This window comes from Theobroma cacao, chromosome 1 (genome assembly GCF_000208745.1).
Source record: "Theobroma cacao cultivar B97-61/B2 chromosome 1, Criollo_cocoa_genome_V2, whole genome shotgun sequence".
In the NCBI taxonomy this organism is placed as follows: Eukaryota; Viridiplantae; Streptophyta; class Magnoliopsida; order Malvales; family Malvaceae; genus Theobroma; species Theobroma cacao.
Window position 1 is genome coordinate 18,959,721 of NC_030850.1, and position 20,398 is coordinate 18,980,118.

Sequence of the window (20,398 nt, forward strand, 5' to 3'; positions counted from 1 at the left end):
AAAAAAAAAAAAGAAAGAGAGAGGAATGGAAAAACTGGTACAAAAGCCTTACGAGGTCTCGAAAGGCATTCGGGCGAAGAATGTCTATCGAGGCTTCACGGCGGTTGTCACGGGCTCGATGGGAGTTCCGGGTCGTGACAACCTACAAGCCACTCATGGCCATCCAACTTTTGCCCTCTTATAGTAAGTCAAACTAATATATTCTCTTATGCTTTTCCATACTCTTCCTTAATAAAGTTCCACTCTTTCAAACGAATATAACATCATTCTTCCTTAACCAATTTGCAAATTGTACTTGAAATTGCAAGACTTAAAACTAGATTCTCCTCAAGTACTTTTCAATATTAATACTAATATCACTTTCAGCTTATAGCTTCCTTTTTATAATCACATAACTTAGTGCTTGCTTTTACAAGATCCACGGCAGAACTTTTGTTGAGTATTTCCTTAGGGATATCTATCTTAAACTTATGTCTCACAACATGTGATCACTTAACTCGTAACTTAGCCATTTATGTGGCATTCTCTCCGGGGCCCACTCATGTGGCCTCCCCATTCAGGGCCCACTCCAAGGTATTGTTATATCTGTATCGATCCCCTTGGCTTTCCGACCCTACAAGACCGCATACACCAAGTATCGAACCTCAGACCTTTTACTTCCCCTGAAGGGAACGCCTTTAACTCATTTCAGCTTTAACTCATTCATATCGATACCTTTCAAAACCTTAAAACTTCAATTACCAAAACTTAGAATCAAGGGCAAAATGGTCATTTTGCACCTCGAGTCAAACTTTTAAAAGTTTCACAAACCCGAGCATGTTTAGACCATTATGGACTTAGTCTCAGTGTTAAAAGAGTAAAAAGATTGCACAAAGGGTTGCATGAGAACAAGCTAACTAGTCAAGGGTATTTTCGTAATTTCAAAAGAATGGATAAATTTGAGCTATAAATATCTTCTCCTTCCAACAACTTCTTGAAATTCCAGCAACTTCTTCTTCTTCTTCTCCTCTCAATTCACGTTACTTCCAACCTCCATGGAAGCTTGATATGGAGCTTGCATAATTTTCTCTCTCTAGCTTTAATTTTCATACCTTTATGCCCTTTTGAATAGAACCCTTGTATTATTTCACTCTCTCACTTCAAAACCCTTGATAAATCTTATTTCCATACTTTCTCTCATTAGTTTGGCTTTTTAGAGAGAGAAAGAGAGAATTACCCCATTTGTTTGGAAGCTATTGGAAGAGAATTCAACTACAAAGAAACCCTAGGGTGAGTGATGAACTAAGCTTTGTTTTTAACTGTAGATAATGGCTAGTAATAGGGATTATGAGCTATTTTATTTTTTAGGATGTTCATTTATTTTATAATGATTAAGATAGTGAACATAGATAGCCATTTAAAGTGGCCATTGAAAGCTTGCTAAGGGTAGCTTTTAGGGTTTATAATTATGAATTGACATTATGGTAATGTTAATTTGATGGTAGGTTCTAACGAAGCCCCATCAACCCAATTGGATCATTAGGGGAATTAGAGTCAACTAAAGGCTCAACAATATACCGATGAGTGAACTGCCTTCAAAACTTGTTTTGGGGAATATAATGAATTTGCCACATATTTGAATGAATTATCAAGTTTTTCATAAAAAAAAACAAGTGCCTTGGGAACAAGCTTTTGCTAAATGGTTTTATGTTGTGATATGTGATTGCTATGGCTTCATGCACTATTGCATTATGATGATATATATATGTGTGTTGTGCATGATGATTGATATTGTGTATGATGACTGTAACTGTGTGTGTGCACGATGTGGGGGGATGCACATGCAGGTGATGATGGTGGCATGAAAGATGGATGATGATAGTCCCCGTGTGCACGATGGGGGGGGATGTACACGATGGCACTGATTGTGCATGATGTGAGGGGATGTACATGATGGCGCCAGCTATGTGCACGATGTGGGGGGATGTACATGAGCCGGATGTGATTATGATGATATTGATGTTTATCTATGTAATTATGCATATCTATACTTATGAAATGAAAGCTCATGAATATGATATATGATTGACATATATGTGAAATTTGATACTTTGCACTTTTGGAATTTTCATGTGTTTTATGTTGATTTTGTTGGTTTAGCAGGATGGCCTTTTTGTTGAGTGAGGGGAAACTTTTCTCTTGTTGCTCTGTTCTCGTTGCAGTGAGAAACTCTCGAGTTTTTGGAGGGTGGCTGGCCGAAAACTTGCTGCAGTGAGAAAATACTATAGCATTCTCGCTGCAGTGACAAAGTTTTTGTCTTTGGGCAGGAATTTCGCTGTAGCGAGATTCATTCTCCCTACAGCGAAAAACTTTTTATTTTTTTTTGTCTCACATCTTGATCAATTGTTGCCCTATTTTCCACTTCTTTGCTACCATATTTGAGCATGGATTTCCAACATTACGGAATAAATTATTTAAGTTTAAAATGAGGAGGTTTGGTGAGAAACCCTTGGCCAGTTGAGAAACCCTCGTTCGGCTAATAACTTAAATCCCAACGTCGCTACAGTGAGAATGCCTTTCCGCTGTAGCGAAGATTCATTGTCGCATTTGACTCGTTTGTGTATCACTTAAGCCTTCATTTTTCAAATTATTTGTTATGTATGGGTTCATCATTACCTAGTGATTAATCATTTAAGGGTTTGATGAGAGGATTTTAATATGAATGAAATTAAATTGCATTGTTTTAAAACAAGTGCAACATGATTTTATATTCTTCCTTATTGTTGCTTGTTCCCTTCCTTGTTCACTCATTGGGTTTATACTCACCGTTTTCAACTTCATGTTTTCAAATCAAGAGGCAGCCGGTAACTAGGACGAGGTGTCCTTGTAGACTTGTATCCATCTTTTGGTAAGTGTCTCGGCATTCAGTAGCTGTACATTCGTCTAAGTCTCTCTGCTGGATGTTGAGTATTCTTTTGTTGTGTATAAACAAACCTAATGTAAATTATTAAGATACATGTTGTAGACAATGTATATACACTTGTTTGGTATGCCAGTATGAGGTGGCAATGTTTAATTTTATTTTGATCCTAAGTTATGAAATGTGACTTAGCAGTTTATGATGGAATGTTGAACATGTCAGATTAATAGGTTGGCTTAGGCTTAGTGGACTACGTCCATTGGGCCCATGCGCCAGTCATGGCCCAGAATTTGGGTTGTGACATACTGCTTGGCTGATTGATACTGAGAATGAATAATGAATGCTTGAAGATGAATGATAATACTTGATGATAATTGAGAATGATGCTTGAAGACTAATGATACCTTAGAAATGCCTAGGAACTACTTTGCAAATACTTCTTGAAAATATGAGTATTTGATGCATATGTTGAACATCCATTCAAATGCTCATACTTTTTAGATCCATGTATACTTGAGTATTAGGGAAATATTTGAATATCTATTTGAATGCTCATTTATTCTAGGCTCATGATTTCTCTCATAATACTTGATCTATTGAGGATCTCTAACAATTTGTGTTGAGCTTATAATTTCTTAAGGGGGAGTTAATCATTGTCCTTGATATCGTAAGGAATTAAGATCTTCAACAACAAGGTTTGGTGAGATTCAACATCTTTCTAAACACCAAAATAGATATTGTGCTTTATATTGCTTCTCACTTTAACTTGAATGTTGAAATGCATAATTGGTATCAAGCCTTAAGTTTTCTCAATTAGAAAACTTGAATGTCTAGCTTTAAAATTAGCATCAAGCTTTATAATTATCTCTTCTCTCTTGAGCTTTAAATTGATCATATCTTTCTTAAATGTTTTGAGCCTTGAAGTTGATATGCTTGAAATGCTTAGTGATATGGGAAGTCTTTACTAATGCTTTACCGATTGATATAATGAGCTTTAAAATGATTCCATCTCTCATAATTGATATTGTGTTTTTACAAAGGGGGAGATTTACTTATATCGATCAATTGGTATATTGAGCTTTAACACTCGGTATTGGAGTTCAAACACGGGGTTATGTGCTTATTGAACATCTTTATGATCATCTTTGTTGGACTTCATAATTGTTATGTGCATATATATGATGACTTGGTGACTTTATGGTTACATATCCATGGTCTTAATGCCTATATTCTTGATGGATTTTGCTAACCATTGTTTCTTGAGCTTAAGTGTTTAATGCTCACTCTTCTTAACCTTTTTGATATAACAAAAAAAGGGAGAAGGTTTATAAGCAAATTTAATTTTATGCATATGTTGAGGGGGAGATTTTAAAATCATTAAAATCATTTCAAATGCAAATTATGCTCATAGTTTTGTCATATCAAAAAGGGGGAGATTGTTAGCTTTAAAATTATTATAGTTTTGATTATGACAAAATGATCAAATTTGCTTCAGCATTATTTGAGTAATCCTTGACAATTTCTTGAAATGATTTAACTCCCATACACTTGTTCTTACATTGACACAAGCTTGACTTTTGAAGTTATTGAACTATATCTATAAGCTTGTATGACTTAGGTGTATGAGTGCTTATGATTCTCATTCATTAAAGTTTGATTTAAAGATTAAAGGAAAATCTTGATGCACTTATTAAGTAAGAGTTTTGAATATCTTGTTTAATGATGAAAAAGAAAAAAGAGAGAAGGAAGACTAAATCAAATAGAGTTAAATAGGTCTTCATGTTTAATTTATGTGTGTGATGCTCAATGTTGGTTTTGTTGAATATTATCTAAAGAAAAGTAGATGCATTGACTAAGGGGGAGCACCTCATTATGCATAAAGATTTGAAGCATTCATATTGAACATAGACATTGCACTTTTAATCTAGGAGTGTTTGTCATCATCAAAAATAAGAGATAGAGAATGTTGACTCTATATGTTTTTGATGATAGCAAAATATTCCCATTCATTGGTGTCTAATGTCTTTACTTGAGTGTGCAGGAAAATTAATGTATGAAATTAATAAATCAATCTTTCAAAGTGTATATCAAAAGAAAAAAAGAGATAAAAATAATAAGACATGACTGTTTAACAAGAAGGAAGCTTATTGGTGAAACAAGGAAGAATGTTGGTTGACCAAGTTTCAAATTAAAGGAATGACGGGCTGAAGAGTTTGAGAAATAGAACCAACTTAGTCAACCAAGTCAGTTGACTAAGTGCTCTCTGCCAGAATCTACAACCTGAAACAGAACCAACTTAGTCGACCAGGTCAGTCGACTAAAAGAATTCTGTCTGCAAGTTTGAATTCTGCACTAAAAGGCAGATTAACGGCTAGAACCAACTCCCAACTGTTTCCAACGGCCATAAACTATCAAACTGCCATTAGAGTTATTTCTCCAAGTATAAAAGGGTCTTCCAATTCTTAGAAATCATTTTTTTAGAGAGAATTGAAGGCTTCTAAGTGATATAGAGCTGAAAAACAAAAAAATCTTCTCTGCACCTTATTGCACTTAAACGCCAATCTTTGTAATGGAGTTTAGCACTTCATCTTGTACCATCTAGATCAAGTAAGTGATCATAGGTACTTTTTTATTTCTTCTCTTCTTGTACACTTAGAGTGAGCGAGTCACTCTAAGGGATTTATTCAAGCTTGGATTGCTTGATTGAGTGTAAAGGTTCCAACTTAGCCTAGAAAAGTTGGTTGTTGGGTTTTGGTTGATCCTGGTAAAAACCATTGTTGTAGGTTGTGGTTGAGCCTTTGAAAAACCACTTTGGGTTTTGGTTGATCCCGTGAAAAACCATTGCTAAAGGTTGTGGCTGAGCCTGCAAAAAGCCATTGTAAAAGCTTGGTGGAAGCTTGTGAATTCCACTGTTTTTAGTGATTTGGTTTAGAAAATCCTTGGTTGAATAATCAAGGTAGTGGATGTAGGTCTTGGACCGAACCACTATAAATATTTATGTATTGTCTCCGCTGCTTTAGTTTTCCACTCATTTTTAAATTTATTGTTCATCTTGTATTTGTCACCATTTAAGAGGCAACTTTAGTGAGAGCTAAAAAGTACTATTCACCCCCTTCTAGCACATTTACTTGGGACCAACACTTTGTGATTTAGCTGAGGGGAGTGTGATTGTGTGGAGAGGACAAGTTGTTGTCCACCTTGCTAACACAAAGGCGAAGTTGAGAAAGCTCCTTCTTTGTGAAGGTTCAAGTGCAATTGCTGGAGGCCAAACATTTGAATGACTCAGGTTCTTTGCTCCCTTTGTGGTGTTCATGGGTTGGACAAGGAAGAGGTACCGTCGTGATAGCCACATCACTTAGTAAAGGTAATGTTATTTTTTTATTGCTTCTCTTCTAGTTTTGTTTATATTAAAACCACCAAGGTGATTCATGGTTGGCGGTGTGGCATGGTTTGTTTAAATTTTTATTTTTTACTGTGTATGTTAATTGTTATCTATGAGTTTGATGCCATGCCAATAAGGGCAACAACACCAATAAAGACATTACCACAATTATTATTGGAACTGGATGCTAAAAGATCAAATGAAGAATAAAATCTTCTTCTCTTGGTTGAAGATGCAACGACAAAAATTCTTATAGGTTCAACCAAGATAGTTTGTAATTCTCCTTCAACATTAACAGTTGAATGAACTATTGCATGACCTCAAACAGGTATATCAATAAGATTAAATGTAGAAGTAATCTGCTTAAAATATAAAATTGATAGTACTGTATTTTCAAACCCAGTATTTGACTTTGTTTGTTAAAGGTCATTGTCAGTTTTAGTTCCAAAATACTAGGCTGTATATATTCCCACACACCAATTTAGAGTTTTTCAACAACACTGTTATGCCTACTTAATCTCTTAGCTCTTAGAATTTATATTTTTCAAATTCTATTATGTGTGACATGATTAATACAATCCACAATTGGTCCCAATGGAGTACCAGAAGAGGGTGAATAACACTTTTTAAAAAATGTAAAGGAAACTCTTAAGGTTGAAAAGATTTTGAAGGATTTTAAAAATGAGAGTTTAAAACTTGTAAAGGCATAAATCACCAAGTAAAAAAAAGGTAAAGAAAAGTGGTCAAAACACAACTATTTATAGTGGCTCAGACCCTTTGACATACATCTTATACTTTGATCTTCCGCAATCAAGGATGTTCAACCTAACGTCACTAAACTAGTGGAATTGATAGCTTCCACCAAGCTTTTACAAGGTGAGCTTCTAACCTAAGCTCAAAACCCTTACAAGATTTTTTAAGTTTTCTTAAGCATAGTCTACCCTTTAGGGTGTTTTTCATACTCTAAATAAACAAGAAATAGAAAAAAGATAAAGTACAATTAATCACTAGCTGATTTAAGATATACAAAGTTAAGCTTAAACACTTTTACAAAGGATGAGAGTGAAATACAAGTGTTAAAAGAAGGTTTTTTTATCTTTTAAGCTCAAAATCACTTTGGATGGCTTTTCTCTTCGTTTATGATCGTTTGAACCTCTTCAAATACTTGGATGACAGTTTCTAGCCGTTAGAAACAATTTTGAAGCAGAAATAGTCATTATTTTATCTTCTAGTGGCTCTTTCAAATTTGTTGGTAGTGTTTCGTTAACCGATTAAAGGTGAGCTTTAACTGATTAAAGCTTTTCTATCTTGAAGTATGCTTCGTTCACTAGTTAAAGATGGCTTTAATTGATTAAGAACATTCTATTTTTAGACTTCTCTAACTAGTGGTTTTCCTTTAATTAGTTAGTCTTTCTTTTAATTGACGTAGGCTTCTATTCCTTCAACTTTAATTGGTTGAAATAAATGTTAATGGATTAAAATATCTTCAAATTTGAATTCCCTCACTTAGCGCCCTTAACGGTCAACTTCATTTTGAATTTAAATTTTGGCATTTTTGGGTACTTCAAGTTTGACTTTTAATCAATTAACCCCTTTGGTTATACAATTAATAACTTTTTGTTTTGTGTTTAGTACCCTCTTAACTAATCAAACCTTGTGTTAACTAGTTAAGACTTTTTTGCCTGTCCTGAGTATAGCGCCCAGAATCTCTTTAATTGATTAAGTATTTGTGTTAGTTGGTTAAGACTAATTTGTCTTCATTAATGCTCTTTCTTCTTTGCATGTTTAACCAATTAACCCATCTTGTAGTTGAATAGGTATTTTGACTTGGTTTCCAATACCAAATATATTAATGAATTTAAACTTTCTCTTGCACACTTAAATAATATGATTAGACACTAATGAATGAGGAATGTCTTGTTATAATAAAAAACACAGAGTTAACATTCTCGCTTTTTTTTTATGATGTCAAAACACTCCTGTATTAAAAGTGTAATGTCTATTTAAACTATATATCTATGTACAGTTGAGGGATTACTCTATTTTATTATATGCTCCCCCTTAATATATGCATAGAAAATTTTGATATTTACCTTTTAATCCTTACATTTTCACCTTGTAGAAATGGTGCATATCTATTCATGGATTTCTCAACTCAAATATTCATGATCACATCAACCATAGAGACATATACATATACATATACATATATATATATATATATATATTCATGAGCAACCAAGAGTACACAATCATAGATATTCAAATAATAAACCAACAATTGTTCACCACAGACATAGACAAACATAGATGCATTAATCAGTAGTTGTTCGCCATAAACATACACACACATAGATACATTAATCCTAATGTTTTGAATCCTATCTTCTTCTCCCTCTTTTTGTCATCAACGATAGAGGGATTTTTCTACATTTCAACTATCTTAGTTAGAGTCAAAGATTGATACTCCCTCTAATTAGAGTTAGTGGAGGACTCATCTATGCCTAAGTGGGTGAGTAACGGTTGGACATGTAGAGGCTTAAGGATTTCTAGATCATATTAGGATTCAAGTTCAGGTGATGATTCAGATCTAGGGGATGGTTCAAGAAGTGGCCTAGGGTTTCTGGTAGACCAATGGTTTTTAAAGATTTTAGTTTTTGTGGCCATTGTTTTCTTCCTTGTGCCAATAGGTTTTCCTTTTATGGGTTCAAGAGCCACTTCTTTTCCTTTGTTCTGATATTCCCCAGTTTCAATACCCTATTCTTTTTTCCTTAGCTGACTCAACCTTTTGTTTCTTTCTTGCATCTGCCTTTGCTTGATCAGTTTCAGCGTCCTTGACAAGTTCAGCAATAAAATTAGAGAGAAGTATTCTCTAGAAGCAAAATTGCCATAGTTGCTATTTTTTGAGAAAAGGTAGCTTCAAGAGAGTTTGTAGCCTTTTCTCTATCTTCTTTCTTTGTTTCAATTTTTTTTCTTTTTAGGTTCACCCTTAATTCTAGTATTTTCTTGGTCTTTTTTTGTTTCTTATGCTTTTTCTCCCTATTTTAGTTTTTGGAGCCCTAAATGTCTCATATTCCTTTGTTGCACCACCTTTTTCAATTTCAACCTCAAGGTTGATAGCTAGTATCTCAAATTCCTTTGTTTTGTCTTTTCATCAAAAGAGGTGGATGTATTAGCTACAATTTTGCCTTTTGAAGATGTTAATGTGAGTGTTTCAACATTTCTCTCCATTTTCTTTTCTTGTAAAGAAAGTTTTCATTTCTTGAGTTTTTCTTCAATTTTTTGTACTTTCTCTTCCACATTCCTATCCCTTTCTAATATAGCTAGTGCACCTTTGAGAAATTTAATGTACTCCTTCCCTACCAGCTTATATACCATCTTTTGCAAGCTACAAAGAAATATGCCTTTTTTCTTTACTTTTGGTCCAATCAGTTTGGTACTTGAGTTTCCATATTCCCTTTTTCTTAATAAAAAAGGAGATGATGTTTCCATAAGGTAGATTATCATTGGCAGTCTTTTCATTGTTTGAATCATATATCTCTCAACATTCATAGGAATCTCATTCATAGCAAACTCTAAGAGCTAAAGATCCTATGTAATTACATAGCTAAAACTGCTACTCCTACTATGGAGTGGAAGCCATAAATTAATGGAATATCCTTAATTGAACATTTTTAATTTCATTGGCATAACTCTTGGAAGGATACTTCTCCGTCTTACCAATAATCAATTCCCAAAGAAGGGAAAGATCATAAATTTCTGAAATTTTAGATTCCTCTATCTAGTACTTTGTTTTCAAGAGTTCTCCCACATCAGTAACTGTAATCTTAAACTCTTTCCCATTCATGTACACATTCAACTCATTTTTATCAAACTCAACATGGTTCTGTGACGCTTTCTTATTAAGGACAATTCTAGAATAAAATTTACTAATCAAAGTGCGGATATAATGTCTTTCTCCAAAAGTACTTAGCCTTTTTAATTTTAGTGCATCAAAATATTGTGATAATGTAGCTTTAACAGGGAGCACTCCGTCAAAAGTAGACCAATCAACAAATTTACCACAAAAGATAGTAGCGTTCTCTATTTTCTTAAGCCTATCAAAGTGTTTGTTGTTTCTTAAATGAGGGATTTGTAGATTACCTTCTCTAATCTAAACTCTTTTTGTCCTAAATCTTTTAAACTTTGAGCCCTTTGATTTAGTGCTTTGTCCTTTCTTGCTTGAAGATATCTTTATACTCATTTTGCTTTTTTTCTCAACTAGAGGAGTTGGAGATTCCTTAGTTGGTCTTTTGTTTTTCCTTCGTCAGTCATTTTGCTAGATTGTGGAGCCTTCCCATAGGTCTCAGAAGGTTATGAAAGTTAGGGTTTTCAAGTTTTTAAGGAACATAAATGGGTATTGGAGAGGAACTTAGGGTTTTGATCTTAACGTTCAAAGAGAGCTAGTTTTTGAGAAATTAAAAGCTTTGATCATGGGTAATTGAAGTGTAACTAGTTAGCCCACCTCTTAAATGGGGAGTGATAGTTTTATTTTTAAAGTTTAAAATAAGTGCATGACAATTTTTTTTGCACTAGTGGTTTAATCGGTTAAAGCAAGCTTTAAGCAATTAAAGAGTTACTGACTTAAAAGTGTTGTTTTGACTTTGGTGAATAGAATTGTTTTAATTGGTTAAAAAACTTTTTTACTTGAAATGCTACTATTCCTGACTTAACTCTGGCACGTAGAAACATTTTAATTGGTTCAAGAAGATTTTTACTAATTAAAACATGACATTAAAGCATATTTTACAAAATATATCATAAAAAACATAATCAATTCAGTTTAATCCAAATTCATACACAACAAGCATTCATTATTTATTCTTAATCACTATATAGCAAGTATCACCAAGCAATATCAATCAAGAATTTTCAAGAAATTCTCTAATTCATATATGAAAATAGCAACTCAAGGAGAAATTAAAAAACATCATTATTAAGCATTTTTAGCTAGTATTCTTCCAAATCATTTTCAAGTGATCATTCATCCAAGTCAATTTAAAGTAAGCACTGGAAGACTTATTCTCCAAATTATATATGAAATTATCAATTCATGGAGAACTTTTACAAAAAACATATCATTATTAATGAAGCATGATCAAAGCATTCTGCAATTATTGCAATCGTGTAAGAGAATATTATGATCAAGTAAGCACTAACATGATTACAAGAAATAAAATGGCTATCTTCATTAATCATGATTCCAATTTTGTTTAACGAAATGCAAGTATTGAACTTTAATGTGATACATGCTATTTCTCAATAATCTTCATAATTCATGAGTAATACTTGTCACAACTCGGTACTCCTTTTGAGCCCGTGACATCTGCCGCAATATCTCGATAGACATTCATTATCCGGAATGTAAACCGAAACCTCGCAAAGCTCTCGCATCAATTTTACATCTCCCCTGTGAGCAATAGTTACTAAATATCATGTTTTAAGGGAATATAAACTATTTTTAAATCAAAACAACCAAAAAGTAATTTCTACCACACAGGGGGATTTTGGTCATTTTTACCCAAAAATTTTGAAAACTGGTGAAAATACAGCATACGATCGAAAAATATACATTTCTTATCTAAAAATAAGTTTAGTAATCTAAATCATCCATTTAAAATAAAATTTTTGGCTAATCAAACTAAATAAAAATATTAAATAAAATATTTTATTTTCTTATTAAACAATATTTATAGAACTCTGCGTAAATAATTTTTGTAGCGTAAAAGCAAAATAAATTCATACATACAGTGGCACACGTAGCCAAGTATACAAAATATTCTACAATGATATGTGGGTCCCGATATATTCGAAAATATGCAAGACTGTAGACTTTCGATTTCTAAGGATGTAGATCCAAAAGCAATCCTCGACAAAATCGGCTATCTACAGACTGTCCTGAGCCCGAAATGGGTGGAAAGAATGGGTGAGTTTTTATAAACCTAATGAGTAAGCAAAATTCATCTATAACATCTAAAGCCGAGTAAATGGAGACAGTTAAATCATCCCATCATAATATAATTCATAACATTCAAAACTCATTTCAATTCATATAAAACAATTACATTTCATCAAAAATAATCAGTAAGGCTTATGACTCTCTTAAAACTTGGCTCGTGCCAAAACTCGTACTCGGAGACACCTTGGCCCGGGCATCCAACCGAGTCCGCCAAGGCTGTTAAAACGATATATACACATAAAACATCATGACCGGCGCATGGGCCCAATGGACGTAGTCCACTAAGCCCAAGCAAGCCTATTAATCTTAACATGTTCATCATTCCATCATAAACTGCTAAGTCACATCTCATACTTGAATCAAAATAATATTAAACATTGCCATCTTATACTGGCATACCAAACAAGTGTATATACATTGTCTACAACACATATCTTAATAATTTACATTAAGTTTGTCTGTACACAACAAAAAGAGACTCGATGTCCAGCGGAGAAACTCGACGAATGTACAACTACTAAATGCCGAGATACCTACCAAAAGATAGATACAAGTCTACAAGGACACCTCGTCCTAGTTACCGACTGCCTCGTGATTTGAAAACATGAAGTTGAAAACGATGAGTATAAACCCAATGAGTGAACAAGGAAGAGAACAAGCAACAACAAGGGAGAATTTAAAATCATGATGCACTTGTTTCAAAACAATGCAATTTAGTTCCATTAATATTAAAAACCCCTTATCCAGCCCTTAAATGATTAATCATTTGAAAATCATGAACCCATACATAATGAACCATTTGAAGAATGAAAGCTTCAATAATACGCAAGCAAGTCAAATACAACAACGAATCTTCACTGCAACGACGTTGGGATTAAGTTATTAGCTGAACGAGGGTTTCTCAACTGGCTGAGGGTTTCTCACTAAACCTCCTCATTTTAAACTTAACTTATTTAGTCCTTAATGTTGGAAGTCCGTGCTCAGATATGGTAGTAAAGAAATGAAATATAGGGCAGCAATTAGATAAGATAGGAGACAAAACAAAAAGTTTTTTGCTGCAGCGAAATTGTAACCCAAAAACAGAAGGTTTCTCGCTACAGCGAGATTGAATCTTGCTGCAGCGAAATTGCAACCCAGAAACAGAAAGTTTCTCGTTGCAGCGAGAAGATACAGTGTCATTCTCGCTGTAGCGAAAATGCATTCTCGCTGCAGGGAGTTTTCGACCAGTCTACCCCACCAAACCAAAGAGTTTCTCACTGCAGCGAAAATGATTCTCGCTGCAGCGAGAAATAGGGCACCAATGAAAAATTTACCCTTCTTCCCAAAGAAAAACCACCCTGCTGAAATTTCCAAACCAACATGAAACGCATAACAATTTTCCACAGTTTAACATGTCAAGTTTCACATGCATTACAACCATATACCGTTACTCATTAATTTCCTATATCACACATATTTACATATGTATATATGTATACGTATACCCATCATCATCATGCACACCATCCCATCATCATCATCACCAGCTCATGCGCACTCCCTACTCGCACATGGCTGGGTCACCACCGGGTTATGCGCACTCCCTACTCGCACATAACTGGGCCATCCTCGGCTTATGCGCACTCCCTACTCACACATAGCCGAGTCAATGTCATTACACAACAATATATTCATATATATATCAACACATTTTGGTAGTGCATGAATCAATAATAGTCACATGTCACAACATAAACCATTTCTCAAGAGCTTGTTCCCAAGGCACTCATTTTTAAGAAAAGTTGTATAAAATCATTCAAACACTTTGTACAAAACAGTCACATTCCCAAAATAGTTTTGATAGGCAGTCCACTCACCGGTTGATTGTAGAGCCTTTAGTTGACTCAATTCCCTTAATGATCCAATTGGAAGGATGGGACTTCATTAGAACCTAGGATCACATTAGCATAAGCAGTAGGTCAATTCACACACTATGAACCCTAAAAGCTATCTCTTAGCTAGTTTTCAATTGCCACATTAAATGGCTATCTATGTTCACTATCTTAATCATTAAAAAAGTAACGAACATACTCAACAATAAAACAGCTCATAATCCCAATTACTAGCCATTTTCTACAGCTAAAAATCGAGCTTAGTTCATCACTCACCCTTGGGTTTCTTTGTAATTGAATTCCCTTCCAATAGCTTCCAAACAAGTGGGGTAATTCTCTTTTTCTCTCTTTAAAATGCCCAACTAGTGAGAGAAAGTATGAAAATAAGCTTTACCAAGGGTTTTGAAGTGAGAGAGTGAAAGAATACAAGGGTTTTAATCAAAAGGGCACAAGGGTATGAAAATTAAAGCTAGAGAGAGAAAATTATGCAAGCTCCATATCAAGCTTCCATGGAGGTTTTAAAGAAACGTGAGAGGGAAGAAGGAAAAAGAAGTCAAGCTGCTAGAAAATGGGAGAAGAAGCTGCTAGAAGAAGGATATTTATAAGCCAAACTTATCCATTTCCTTAAAATTACGAAAATACCCTTGACTAGTTAGCTTGTTCTCATGCAACCCTTTGTGCAATCTTTTTACTCTTTAACACTGAGACCAAGTCCATAATGGTCTAGACATGTTCAGGTTTGCGAAACTTTTAAAAGTTTTGACTCGAGTGCAAAATGACCATTTTGCCCTTGGTGTGAAAATTATTATCATTTCTAGTTTTCTTCGTGTTTTCATCATTACACGTCATTTATGCAGTCTTATGCCTATTTAGACCTTAAAATATCATAAAACTTTATTTTGGGAGCTTATTAAAGGAAATGACAAAACTACCCTTGGCTCGTATTATTACATCTATACTTAGTTACAAGCCTATAGAGGTTGGGGTCTCACATAAGCCATTAATTCAAACCATATATCAAAACACGAGTATATAGTCTCCACTTACTCAATTTCCAAAACCAGTATTCAATTTCAAAACAAGTTATAAAACTCATTTCATTTAACCAACAATTCAATTTTAAAACATAATAATTTACCATTTAAACTCATTATTCTTTAAACATAAAAACGAGTAGAAACAACTTTAGATAGTTAAAATGAAAGTCTGTTACTCACAATAGCGGGAGTTTGGAGTACTCCTATTCTTGGTCCTCGGGTACAATATCTTTACCCTTATTAGAGGGCTCACCACCTATACATAATACACGACATGTAATTCAATATATTTGTACCAAACTATTATAAAACTATTTCAGGTTCTATATGAATGCATGAAATTGAATGAGAATTGTCCGAATGATCACTTAAAGACGGTGTTCTACGTGGGTTCAGTTATGATCGGACTGAATTTGTATTCAACCTAACTCGAACTATACACTGTTGAATTAATCAAAACATCCGATTCAACTTCAAATATATTCATTTCACTTCCAAAATTCCAAATACACCTAAGTACCTTAATGAGCTTAATTGTGACCTAATTCACCATAACCGAAATTCATTCCGATTTCGATATCCAACATCATAATTCATCAATTCCTAGCTAAATAACTTGAAATACAAAAAAAATCCATCATCAACAAGTCACCCATAAAATTCGGCCAAAAAGGGTTGTTAAAGGGCATGTAATTTTCTTGCTTGTTTTTCATGTTAAACATCATCAAACAACTAAAAACACTTAGATCTCATGAAATCTAGGAAAATCCACCATCAAAACCTTTCTCCCTAAGTTCGGCCAGTATGTAATCCCTCATGGAAACTTGTGTTTCATCCATAGAAAATGAAAAAGAAAGCATGGGTAAGGTAAATCTTAAGCTAAAATTGAAAAGTCTTACCTTTAATTGTTTTGTTCCTTTAAATTCAACAAATTTCTCTTGGATTTTCTTCTCTAGGGTTTGCTCTTATTCTTTTCTCTTTGTTCTTAGCTTTGGCCGGCTATGAAGAGTGAAATGGGAGGAGTGTGTGCTGTGTTTTAAAGGGAATTATAAAAGGATTAAAATTTACCACGTGTCACCATGTAATTGGTGCATGCTTAATACTTAACAATTAAGCATTCTCTCATCACCACAAAATTATTCATGGGCCAAAATGATGATGGGTGAAGTTCATGGGCTAGACAAGTGTCATGGTGGTGCAAAATTTCAAAAATTTCAATTACGTCCCTGTGGACACGTAAAATGATCGTTTTGCCCCTATGTTCAGAAAAATATTGAAATTGAAATTTTTTACTTCTCAAATTCAAATAATGCTCTAATTAATCAAATTTAGTCAAAATATCATCCAACATTCCAATTTTGCCCTTGGGTGGCAAAATGACCATTTTGCCCTTAAGTTATGAAAATTTTCGAATTAACTCCAAATCAATCCTCGAACTCTGAATCACCATATTAAAACATTCTAAGGTTCAATAACTCTCAAATACATTCTAAAATCTCTATTCAAACTAGTTCGAAGTTTTAATCGACTTAATTGTACCACTAGGTACGATACCGATTTTTAACAATTCTCTGAGTCATCCAAGTATGTAGACATGCTATCAAGTACATGAATGACATGGCAAGTATATAATAGAGCTGGGTTTGACAATACCAGTAAAAAAAATTGAAAATAAAGCACTTAACTTATGAGTATGTTAAAAGTGAACATCCAAACATTAATGAATACCAATTGTCAAGATTCAGGAAAGAGATATTCAAACAAAGTACACTAGGCATTTATCGCTAACTAAAGCTATAGGCCATATTCATTTGACATGTCAAGTTATTTATGGTAACCTATAAGCTAAAGTTGGATGCACACAAAATCTTTAGATCATGTAAACATTGAGGCTTAATGAAGACATAGTTAACATTCAAATGCATATTCAAAATAAATTTCAACCATGTCAACACACACAATATATATCATGATCAAACTTGATTAAATTCATATTCAAATGCATAGCTCAAGTCAAGTTTTAGACTTCAAACCTTAAGGTCAAGCAAAATGAAAAATCATATAAATATGTGTCTTGACCAATATAATAAATGAATCAAAATTTATTTTCATGAAGTTCAACAAGATTAGCATGATCAATTTCATAAGTATAATCAAAGAATCAATTTTGAAACAATCATTTAAGCATGATCATAAAGCATATTTCTAGAATTGGTATTAAGATTCATCGAAAAAAGTTTTCAACATAAACACATGAACATTTCATTGTCAAGAAATGATATTATTTATGTAAGCATATAAATTCAAGCATTCATGAATAATTTTCCATTTTTCAATTTTAACATTGTGAACACAAGGAAAGCATATATTTGCATCAAATGATCATGATAATGTTCATATTGCATGTTTTCAAGAATAAAAAATCATCATTGAAAGATACTCATGAAAGGATTTAGTGCAATGGACAAAAAGTGAAGTAAGAAGACATTTTAGAACTCAAAACTTGTCTATTTTAGCTTCAGAGCACTTAGAAGTCAACTATAAAACTTTAGGGGTCGACTATACTTGATTTCTACACCATAAAAACCAGAAAAGGCGTAGACAATGCAATTTGCTATGGTGCAATTGTTCCAAATCATGGATTATGTAGACATGAATTGAATTTTTAAAATGACCATGTCTAGAACATCATTTTGAGCATGAATAGCTTAAGATTCTTCAAGGAAACCATGTGAATTCGAAATTTAACTTTTATTGCTCATTGTTCACAAGTGCTAATAGTTGGAAGGCTCATTTGAAGAATCATGCCTCTAATATGTTTAAATACGCTTAATTTTCATCATGAAACATAAATATGATGCATGAAATGTTCATTAAGCATGTTAGGCAATGTTAGGCATGACAAGCAATTAATCTAATATTCTCAGCATTTTTCAACATAACGTATACTTGTTCAAATCATTATACCTCAAGAATGACAAGTATTGCAAAATACCATCAAATTATCACATTTAAGAATATGCTTAGGAAAATACTTTCACTCAAATTCAAAAGTCATGAGAGAAATATCAAGCAAATTGGAATTTGAGCAAAGTCAATAAATCAATTTCAATCAAAAGAAACAAGTTGTACAAGAAAAATAATTTCATAAAGATTTGATCTTTCTTTTCAAAAGTTTTGTACTTGAAATATACAATATTTGAGTTGGACATGCTTTATGCAAAATCATGAGCTCAAAGTAATTCAATTTTGTTTAGTTATGCTCTTAAATAATTTATAAAATGTGTAATAAGCAAAATGAATCATATTTATGCATGCCAAGGGTCATTTTCAAATATCCAATAATTATGTACCAAAATGCCCTTGTGATAATTTAAACTTACAAGCAAGACTGTATATCCCACAAGAACAAGTCAATTAGTATTTTTATGATGAAACAACCTTGTTCAATTCATAAATCACGATAAGCTCAAGAATGACAAATATTTTATATATGCATTTATTTTTGCTCTAAAAGTACCAATTCAAGTAGTCAAAAACTTATCAAACTCATTATTAATAACTTGAACTACTCAAGCAAGTTCTAAATTGCAAATCAAGATTGTTCAATTGGTCAAATTATCATGGACTCAAGGAAATTAAAAAGTCAACTCTTCAAATTCAATATTCCTTGTTTAGACTACTAGAATAGGTGAGCATGCAAATCATCAAGTGTGCTCATATGCAATCATATCATCAACATCAAACCTTTTATGTTCAAAATATGCTCAAATATCACTTTTCTTAAAAAACAATAATACGAAATCAATTTCAAAAAAATGAGGAAACTATATCAAGTCAATTTTCCACACTTAATCTAAATCAATAAAGCTCCAACATATTAGAAAAGCAAGCAATTTACTCAATCAAAAAAATTAATAATTTTTGGCCAAAGCATGAGGATATATTCTGTCAAGCCCGACCTTATAAAATACTTTCCATGTCATTCATATGATTAACAATATGCTTGCATACTTGGAAAGCCCCGAAAGAAAAATCGTTAAAAGACGACAATGTACCAAATGGTACAATTAAGTTAATTTAAGCATCGAACTAGATCAAATAAAGAATTTAAAATGAAATTAAGAATATTAAAGTCTCAGAATGGTTTAATATGGTGATTTGGAGTTCGAGGATCAATTTGGAGTCAAACCGAAATTTTTACTGTCTAGGGGCAAAATGGTCATTTACCACCTAGGGACACAGTGGGAATTTTTAGAAAAGAATTTTTTTGGCCCCATTTGACTTATTGGAGTATAATTTGAGGGTTTGGTAGTGAAAAAGTTTAATTCCAGTGATTTCTAGAGTGTAGGGGCAAAATCGTAATTTTACCACCCGTGAACAAAATTTGAGATTTTGAGAGAATTTAGATCAAATTTGACAAATTGGAGAATGGTATGAGTATAAGGGATGAAAAATATGTCTATGGGCAATTTTTCAGTTTTTGGGGCAAAAATGTAATTTTTGACTTTTATGGGGGTAAAAGTGTAAATTTCAAAAATTACTCCACCAAGACTTTGGATAAGTCTGAGAATTTTATCTAAGCTATGGATATGTGGGACAAGTGTATGGTGAAAATTTGGAAACAAATGGATGGCTAGAATTTAAGGAATTAATAAAACATTAAAAAAATGAATAAAATAATATTATATTATTTTAGCCTTTAAAAAGGTAAAAATTCCGGAATTCTCATCTTCTTCAGCTGTCCAAACCAGGGGAGAAAAGGGGAAAAAAAAAAAAAGAATCCTACCTGAAAAATTTGGAGAAAATCAAGAGAAATCAAGAAATCAAGCATTAAAAAGGTAAATTTCATTGATTTTCCTTGTGATTTTCACTACCCATGCATTTTTTTCTCATTTCCATGCAAAATTAGAAAGTGGGTATGGACACCCATGCTGGCCAAACCTCCATGGATGAGTTTTGAGCTTGATTTTTGGTTGATTTTAATTGAATTAAGTGATTTTAGTTAAGTTATATTGAAATATAGCAAAAATAAGCTAGAAATATAATTTTCTCCCATTGAAACCCATTATGCTGAATTTTCTAGGGGAATATTGGCTGCTGATCTTGATGGTTATTTGAGGAATTATGATGAATAATGATGAATTATGAGCCTAGAAAAATAATGGAAATTTTCGGAGCAAAAATACAAATTTTTACCCACTAGGGGTA